Source organism: Engraulis encrasicolus, chromosome 5 (assembly GCF_034702125.1).
Source record: "Engraulis encrasicolus isolate BLACKSEA-1 chromosome 5, IST_EnEncr_1.0, whole genome shotgun sequence".
NCBI lineage: Eukaryota > Metazoa > Chordata > Actinopteri > Clupeiformes > Engraulidae > Engraulis > Engraulis encrasicolus.
The window spans coordinates 1,186,915-1,196,914 of NC_085861.1; the positions used below are offsets into that span (position 1 = coordinate 1,186,915).

Below are 10,000 nucleotides of genomic sequence, written 5' to 3' on the forward strand. Positions count from 1 at the left end.
CCGATCACCAAAAATCTTTATCTGCCGATTACCGATCATTGCCGATCACAAAAATGATTTCCTATTTTTTTAATAGCCTATTAATTATCCTTATTGAATACCATTTCTGCCCATAAACCAATAAATCTTAATTTGCACATGTCTATTATTATTAATATTATTATTATTATTATTATTATTATTATTATTATTATTATTATTATTATTATTATTAGGCCTATCTTTCAGACTAGTGTTGGTAATACAGTCTACAGTATTAANCAATGTATAAGNTATTGCATAGAATAACTAAACTATTTAAGATTGAATTGAAACTGAGACATTACATCAAATAGTTTTCCACATACGAGAAAAAAACAACCTGTCGCTTTAAATGAGCAGCCTCGTGAGGAGAGCCCCTCCCCTTTCTGTCAGCGTCCACAGTTGCAGTGCTCCACTACACTCTAAAAAGAGCTGGGTTATTACTTTGACTAAACCCCTGGGTCAATTGCTTTTCTATGAAAAATGGGTTAAATATAACCCATATTGGGTCATTTTCCGTACCCATTACCTGGGTTATTCGCTAGACCCACATCAGCACCCAGGCCCTGGGTCATTTCAACCCTGTAATCTAAGTTATCTTGTCAAGATATTTGAATTTTGAATTTTACCGCCCGGTCGCCATTGCCAAAACGGCTACCAGTAGACTACCAACGTCCAGAAGAAAGGACACCGGATGGCATGTGAAAGCATTGTTTCGGTAAGTGTGCGCCTTTTATTACATATAAACTTGCCATATTGCTTTTCGCGGTGTAAATATGCGTCAGCCGTGAGTTCCTGTTTGTGGCGAGTATATTAAGGCACATTTCATAGAAAGCTATACCCATTTCGAATAGGAGGAAACGGTAACTACTCTTTTAAGGGCAAGGAGCAAATGAATAAGCACTTTGTCATAACTGCAGCGGTTTGCTATCCTGTGGTGGATTTGGGAATATATTTGCTACATTTCATTGGAAAGTAGTATGTTCGTCCAGCCTTCGTCCAGGTTCTGTCAGTTAGCTAATAACCAAGACACTAATAGCTAATGCTACGGTAAGTCATAATGTTAGCCCCTCTGGGATTCATTTGGTTGCTATTTCGCATAGCTTATAACGGCTGGTTGGCTGTCAGTGGTTGGGCAGATTCTTTTTAGGTAGAGGGCTAAGTCTACTCAACGATAAATTGAGGTTCAGTACACAGTGAGGCGATATACTTTCTATACGGGCTGTGATACTAGGCCTACTAGCCTAATGCAGGACGCAACTGACATAAATCTGAGAAATTAGCTAACTATATCTAGCCGCTACCTAGCTCCACTCAACTTAGAATTCAGTTCATAACGACAGCATTTTCGTTTGGGGTCCGCAAGCTGGCATCTGAAGACTGTCTTCGGTTTCCACAAGTGTCATGTTAGTTCTACATACTGTAGGGGAGTCGACGGGCTTTCTTCTTTTTCTGTGTCAACTAGAACTAGTTTCATGAGAGCAAGTGCTTGTGTTGTGTGACTTCTCCTGACTCCTGCGATGTTCTTCCGAGCTCAGCTCACTGCGACTTGCACCTTTCACAAGTCCGAACTCTGATAAAGGCAGAGGGAGGGATAGCTCGCGCATGAAATATTACCGGTATGTTAGGTGTGGTAAGTCGCATCGTGTGTTCGGGCAGCTTGCCTGTGCAAGAAAATGTTGTCGCGACAATTGTTTATTGTTTGTGTGTCAACTGGCGTTTCTTATCTCGTATGTGCTTTGCTTGCTTGGTTAGAGTCGTAGCTCTACCACAGATTCTGTAAGAGACTTATAAGGATACTACGTAGCTGTTTGATAAATGCGGATGAAGGCTACGTGTGGAAAACGTGATTACATTCACCAGTCGTTGTGTTCCAAAATTACGGAGGGAATAGTTATCCAATTTCTTTCATTCACGAGCAGGGATGTGTTGCTTTGTTGACGCTACAGGGAAGTTTCCTGGTTTAAAGAAAGTTGTGGCTATAGGCAACAGCTACTTCAACAAGCTTTGCATGAAATCGTGCGTGTGTAACTTAGTTCTAGTGTGAGTGTGTGATATTGTACTCTGCAGTATTTACGAAGAGACTGGTTGGTTTATAGTTTTGTTTATGTAAATGAAAAATGTAAAGTTGTGTGTAGTAGTGAGACAAAAGCCTTTCATACATTTATTTAAGGTTGTCTGTTGTCTGTTTGAAGGTGTGTCTGCAAAGCTCTGAAACGTTTTGTCATTTTTGTCTCTTCTGCTCTGGATAAGGTGGACTTCTCTCCTCTGACCTGTTACCAAGACAGCTGGGTGTGTAGGAAACTGGAACTAAGTCACTGAAGAAGTAAACCGATGAAAACCGATTTGGATTGTCTGAGAGATGTAAGTCAGTGAGTTCAGGATAAATGTGTATCAACTGTATTTTAGGCTTATTACTTGAACAATAAAATCACAACAACTGCTTATTTTTCAGCTGTAGGACACAAGTAAGAGGAGAAGAATGCTGCTCAGCTGGGTCGGCGTCGGCCACACTACTTATTCAAGAAGCCCTTGGATATCATCGGCATGTATGAAGTAAGTTTTTAATGTCATGCACAACAGCAGGCGTGAATGCGCTCGCACACGCGTGCGCACACACACACACACACACACACACAAACAATGAGAGCTGGCCTGATATTGTTCTTTGATGCTGTGAATGTGTATGGAATGACTACTGTCTGGTGTCACTTCAGACAATTTTGCTACGGTTTACTGTATGTTCTGTCTATCTGTCTGCCAAACTCTCTAACTTGTTGTCTGTCTTTTTGTCTTCCTCTTTGGGCACCGGCAGGCACAGTCATTCCGGTAGTCCGTTCCTCGATGGACGTGATGACCTGGCACCAAAACCGCTTAAAGTGTATGGAGCTGTGTCTGCATCGAGGAAAGAACGCGGCACTGAAATGTGAGTGTATGATCCAAGAATTGTAAACATGTGTACCAGTTGTACTATATATTTCAAAGTAAAATCCCAATTACTCATAGTTCTTTTTCTGCTGTAGGACAAGAGGACTACTGCTCTACTGGGTCTGTGACACTACTTATCCGAGGAGTCCTCAAACATCAGGATGTAGGAAGTAAGATCTTTTTATGTCATGCATAACAGCCCATGCGTGCACACACACACACACACACACACACACACACACCACACATATGCTCATACACACATGCGGATATGCGCATGCACACCCCACTCTACACCACACACAGATAAACACACACAACCTTAAAGGGACACTGTGTGAGATTTTTAGTTGTTTATTTCCAAAATTCATGCTGCCCATTCACTTATGTTACCTTTTTCATTAATGCTTACCACCACCATCAAATTCTAAGCATTCATTATGACTTGAAAAATTGCACTTTTCATACATGAAAAGGGGGATCTTCTCCATGGTCCGCCATTTTGAATGTCCAAAAATAGCCATTTTTAGCTGCAAAAATGACTACTTGGACCATGCTAGAAAATATTTGTTTATTACTTAGTAAACTTTCATGCAAAGATCAAATTTGGCAATAGGCAGCCCAGTTTCAACGAGCAGCATAGTTGCAGTACCTTTTTTGACCATTTCCTGCACAGTGTCCCTTTAAAGGAAAATCCCTACTAGTTTCAACATCCAATTACATTGTTCTCACTACCACTGGCTTGTCAGGACCCAACAACGCAGTTCAGGATAAATGTGTATGTCAGCTGTATTGTAGGCCTATTACTTTAACAATAAAATCACAATAACTGCTTATTTTTTGGCTGTAGGACACAAGTAAAAGGAGAAGAATGCTGTTCAGCTGGGTCGGCGGCCACACTACTTATTCAAGAAGCTCTTGGATATCATCGGCATGTATGAAGTAAGTTTTTTTTTATATCAATGCACAACAGCAGGCGTTAATGCACACACACACACTCACACACACACACACAATGAGGCCTGATATTGTTCTTTGGTTCTGTGAATGTGTATGGAATGCCTACTGTGTGGTGTCACTTAAGACAATTTTGCTACGGTTTACTGTATGTTCTGTCTATTTGTTTGCCAAACTCTCAAACTTGTTGTCTTTTTTTTTGTCTTCCTCTTTGGGCACCGGTAGGCACAGTCATTCCGGTGCAGTCAAGTCAGAAATAACATTTTATATACCAGTGTGTGTGTGTGTGTGTGTGTGTGTGTGTGTGTGTGTGTGTACACACACACACTACAGCACTAACCAAAATAATAAGTGATCTTAGGCTCAGCACTGCCGCAAACAAAGTTTCAGCACTTATCCTCCTTGACCTCAGTGCCGCCTTTGACACGATAGACCACAACATACTAATTGACCGCCTTGAATCTTGGGTAGGCTTGTCCGGTCACATCTTAGAGTGGTTCAAAACATATATTACAGGAAGCCAGTTTTTTGTCACCATCTGAGAATACGTCTCCAAGTATGATGTGAGTTTTGGAGTTGCTCAGGGTAGTTGCTTGGGCCCTCTCCTCTTCTTTCTCTATATGTTGCCCCTGGGCTCCATCATCAGAGAGCACAATGTTGATTTTCATAGCTATGCCGATGACACTCAACTATATATCTCTGTCGAGCCTAGCCAAACCACTGGCATTCATGCCTTGACTAAATGCATGTCTGCCATCACAGATTGGATGAACAGTAACTTCCTAAAATTAAATGAGGATAAAACCGAAGTGTTGCTCATTGGGCCTAAGAAAAAACGTGCAAAACTCCACTCAAGCCTAGGTGACCTAAGCATACACATTAAAGATAAGGTTACTAGCCTAGGTGTGGTCATAGACTCGGATTTGAGCTTTGAGCCTCACATCAACAAGATAACAAAATCTGCTTTTTTCCATCTTAGAAATGTCAACAAAGTGCGCGGCTTGGCCCCCGACAAGACGCTGAGAAACTTATTCATGCCTTTTTCACCAGTAGGATAGACTACTGCAATGCTCTCTTCTCTGGTCTCCCAAAAAAATTAATTGACAAATTGCAACTCATTCAAAATTCTGCGGCAAGAATCCTAACAAGAACCAGAATGAGAGAGCACATCTCTCCTGTCTTGGCAGACCTGCACTGGTTACCTGTCTCATACAGAATCGACTTTAAGATTCTGCTCACAGTATTTAAAGCATTAAATGGACTTGCCCCTAGTTATATCTCAGACATGCTCTCTTTTTATGCCCCTGCTCACGCTCTCAGGTCCACTGATGCCAAGCTGCTAAGGACCCCCCACCCCCGCAGAAGAAGATCGGCGACGCCGCGTTTGCCTGCTATGCGCCCAAGAGATGGAACGCCCTCCCCATCGAGATCCGATCAGCCACCTCCGTCGACTCCTTCAAGAAGCTGCTGAAGACCCACCTCTTCATCCTTGCCAACTCCTAGCTGCCAAGGCGTCATAGTGTCCCAGCTGCCGCAGCGCCCTTACTACTCGCAACCAGCCCTGGCAGGGGGCTCCCCTAGGTGGCCGCTGGTCTCTGCCTGAGGTTTCTTCCTGACTATAGGGGGTCTTTTTTCTCAGACCTCACTCAGCTTTTTTTTCCCCCTTACAAACTATGAATCAAGCGAAAGGGAGTTTTTCCTCACCCCTGATGCCACCAGGGGCCGCACCTGAGCGCCCAATCTCTGTGTGACTATCTATGACTTATGATGGGCCCAGCCACTATGGACCTTACACATCTAAGAATCCTGGTCCTAACCTACGTTGACCTTATGACTCTACATTCTCTGTCTATCTCTTCTTCCTCTGCCTTCCTGCTATATATATATATATACAGTATATCAGTATATACAGTATATCACGAAAGTGAATACACCCCTCACCGTTTTGCAGATTTTTGAGTATATCTTTTCATAGGAAAGCATTACAGAAATGTAACTTTGACACAATGATTAGTGACCTTTTAACAACATATTTAACCGCTTAAATTTCTTGTTCACTCAGAAAAAAACAAAATACAGCCATTAATGTTTGAACATGTACTCACAAAAGTGAGTACACCCCAGATTAAAATCCGGTAGAGAAGGGGCTATGTTGGCTCGAATCGTCTCGAAATGAAAAGGGATGACAAGGGAGGTCATCAGTGTGCGTTTCAACCTTTCTTTGCATTGAACTTTAAAATTTTGAGTCTGCATCTGGCTTAAATAGATTGGTGTGAGATTTGAATGCAATCCTATGGAGAATATCATGATCTGCTTCAGTAGTCCTTTTAACCCCTTTTAGCAGAGCCTATGTTTTAACTTTACTGTCACCAATATTGTAGTGACTGAGTTTTAACCTGTTACTTAAGGCTCTTGGTAATGTCGTAGCAATGTTGCTGTGATGTAGTTGAGTCTTTTCGGTCATGAGTGATCAGTCTTGCTGATAACCCATCTTTGCATAGAGGCTACAAAGATGCATGTAAATTCAATGAAGGTTTTATTGCTTCAATGCTATGATGTGTTAATGCTACACTGCTGTGATTTGCATCTTTATAGTATACTTTTATGAAATGTATTGTTAATTATCTACATTGTTCAGCAATAAAAAAAAGAGATCTGAAATATTATGCATTCTTGTATTTTGTTTTTTAAATTGATCTCAATTGTATTGGTAAACAATTCTGGTATATTTCACCTTAATGTACTAATGTAAAGTCATAATTGTTTTTTGTAAATCTCCTTGCAATTTAAATACCCAATATTGGGTTAAAGTATGAACCCAACAAAGAAGTCAATATGACCCAATAATGTGGTAGTAGGTCTGACCCATGTAATGGGTTCTTTTAACACAGCAATTTGGTCAGAATGACCCATTTAGTTGGTTTAGAGGAATGACCCAATCTGAGGGTTAAAATATTTTAACCCAGGCAAAGGGTAGGCCCAATACTGAACCAGGGCCTGGGTCAGAAAATAACCCAAATTGGGTTGTTTTTAACCCAGCATTTTTTAGAGTGTACAGTTCTGAATCTCTCTCTCTCTCTCAAGTTTTAATCACATCTGTCGCTATTTGGTGTTTCAGCGACTATCAAACTAATCGACTAACTGCCAATTACAACTTTGAAAACAATAATTGACATGTTTGTGCTGACAACGTGAAGTTGTCGCGTGCTGACCGAGGCAACTACACAGGTTATAACGTAACTTGGCTCTCAGGTTATAACTCACTGGCGAGTACTCAATCGCAAATTACATTGTCAGGTAAACGGCGCATGGATCGGAAAATCAGATCATTGTTGATGCAGATATGGTTATGAATGGTGGAAATGAAGGGGGGAATGCCGAAAAGTTATAGACAAGCAAAGATGCCTTCTTTTGGTGGAGTTGCTGTGCAGAGCCAGCGCCTACATGCAGCGCCAGGTGTAGGCCTAAAGGTAAAATGGTTGCGTGAGGAATTTAATATCTCTCGATCGTTTTTTTGATCGGCACGTTTTTCCGATCACCGATCAGGCTATTTTGGCCATTATCGGCCGATCATGATCGGCAGCCGAGTAATCGGAGCACCTCTAATTTTGATGTAATGCTGTTTCATATGAAATCTTTTGTATGAAGCAAAACTTGCTGGTTTTACCTACTGTCAAAACAAAGTGTGGGGAGGCAGCCTTCATATTACCTACTATGTTTCAAAGCTTTGGAATCAGCTTCCAGAGGAAGTGAAAAACGCCCCTACTGTTGATAGTTTCAAGACCAGACTTAAGACAAAGCTTTTCTCTGATGCCTTCTCTTAGAGATCAAAATGTTTTAGATGTATTTTGCTTCCTTATTTCTTTCTCTCTTTTATATTTACTTTTTATTTCATTTTCAGCTGTCATACCTTATGCTTTTATTAAGCGGGCTTGCGGAGCAAGGACCATGCAGAGCATGGCCCTTGCAGAGCAAGGCCCGATTCTAGTAATCTCTAAGTCCTGTTTCTTATTATTAAGCGGGCTTGCGGAGCAAGAGCAGAGCTCTTGCAGAGCAAGGCCCGTTTATAGTAATCTCTAAGTCCTGTTTAGTTATTATTATTATTATTATTGGTCTTGTGCAGGGCAGCAGTAAAATAGAAAATGGATCTCCTCCTAGGCCTTTCGAGATAGAGACACCGTTCAAACACTAAAACGACCGGCTCGGCTTGGAGATCGCGTCTCGTTATAGGCTTCTCCGTGTCTCTTGTCGTTTTCCCGTTTTTGGCGATTTTGTTAAAGCCTGGGTCTCCATTGAAAACTATGGTGGAACCTTCATGAACCAAAGTTCCGCCACTCTAGAGATTAGAGTGTAGGAGGCTTTTTCGGTCATAAAACATCAACACTTTCACCTAGAAGTTTATTTGACGCGTTGTTAGCGAGCTCTATGGGATGTCTCCAAATTGTGAAAGTTTCATCTCCCAAATCCCAATACTTTTTAACACTAGAACTACCACGGAGGGGTCAATTGACCTTTTTACCTAAAAGCCCCACAAGGGGGTCATTTGACCCTTTGGACCCCCTGCGGACACTCCTTTTGTTGTGGAAATGTAGCTGTTAGCACCTCACAGCTGTCACTTGAGACACAGAGTGTGTGTGTGTGTGTGTGGATCATTTCCAATGCCTGTTGAGTGCTGTATCTCTGCATCTGGGAGAGGAGCTTCTTTCACCACAAAATTCTTGAGGGAAGTGAAGCAGTAGTCCACATGCACTGGTATTTATCCATCTAACAATTGCCAGGTTGCATTCACATGAGTCGTTATGGTCACATGGCATGGGAGATTCACACGTTACAGTTTTTCTCGATTGGTTTGGCTAATTTCTCGAAACTGAGATGACATTCTCAAAACAACACGGACAAATCCCCAAACCAACTTGCAATTTCCCAAAACAGAATGGCATTTGTCATTGCTTTCATCAGATATCAAATGCTTTGTACATGTCTCAAATGTTTAGTACATCTCTGCAGATGGATATGTACAAATACCCTTCAGTTGACACATTCAGCATAGATTTAGCACATTTTCCAAATAAATTGACCTTGCTTATCTAAACGAATTAGACAATTCTCAGTCTAATGGTTGCCCTCTCCAAAACACGTCAGCATTATTTCATTGTGTAAGTCATCATATGCAAAGTTGTCTACGCAATTCCCAAAACAGTCAAGGACATCATATTTTAAGAATTTCATTACATAGTAAATGTTCAACAGGTCAGATGGTATTGTAACTTTTCTAGTTAGTAGAAAATAATTTTACAACCGTGTATACTACAGTTTCCTCTGTTATTTGGCTAATTTCATGACATTTTTTCAAACAACATTCTGTTTTGAACAATTGCTAGTTGCTTTGGCATTTGTCCATGTTATTTTGTGAATGTTATCTCTGTTTTGAGAAATGAGCCAAACCCATGAGAAACCTGTGATATATGGGCATTACTTTCTGTATATGAATTTACAGTAAAGAAAGTTACTGATAAATGTCCTTGGTAAATTATCTGTGTTGTCAAACTTCAATGTTTCCACTCACTTTTTCATTTTTATACATAGTCGAAATCTGTTAGCTGAACGTAGATAAAACACCTAACCATTTTGACTGGCAGTGCTTACACAATGGCAAAGGGATAATTTATTTTGGGGGTACTGATGATATATGTGGGGAAGAAATTTAGTTTTGACACATGGGTAAACTGTTTTTGGGGTGATATGAGCAAGTGATGAGGATCCAAGTAGTTATGCTGAACCATCCAGTTTATTTTGACAGAAGGACTAAATGAATGTAAATGAGCCAAAGCAATTGAGAAAGATCTATGCCATTTTGATGGTACTGACTATTTATATGTGAGACGGTTTAGTGTTGATGCAAGAATGAGGTGTTTTGGGAGGTATATGACATTTTGCTAGTTATCTGAACTGTTGTGCAGAAGTGTAAGAATGTTTGGCCAAATGACCCAATGGTTATAGGAATGTCATCTCAGTTTCAAGAAATGAGCCAAACCAATCGAGAAAAAACTGTAATTCAACCATTATCTGGTTGCAGTCATATGATACGTCATGA

General features: G+C 40.8%; 1 protein-coding gene and 1 long non-coding RNA gene across 4 annotated transcripts in view; both read left to right on the top strand.

Annotated features, from left to right (window-relative positions):
- hacl1 (2-hydroxyacyl-CoA lyase 1) overlaps positions 1-10,000 on the top strand; it is a 38,288-nt gene that overhangs the window by 22,789 nt on the left and 5,499 nt on the right. The window lies entirely within an intron of this gene.
- On the top strand, positions 464-5,258 carry LOC134448217 (uncharacterized). 3 transcript variants are annotated; one of them, XR_010034680.1, is made up of 7 exons: positions 464-739; positions 2,275-2,385; positions 2,477-2,577; positions 2,837-2,947; positions 3,045-3,119; positions 3,800-3,891; positions 5,227-5,258. It is a non-coding gene; the product is annotated as an uncharacterized LOC134448217 (long non-coding RNA). The 3 variants fall into 3 exon arrangements; XR_010034681.1 differs by lacking the exon at positions 464-739 and adding an exon at positions 1,536-1,640; XR_010034679.1 differs by lacking the exon at positions 464-739 and having other exon boundaries at positions 1,893-2,385.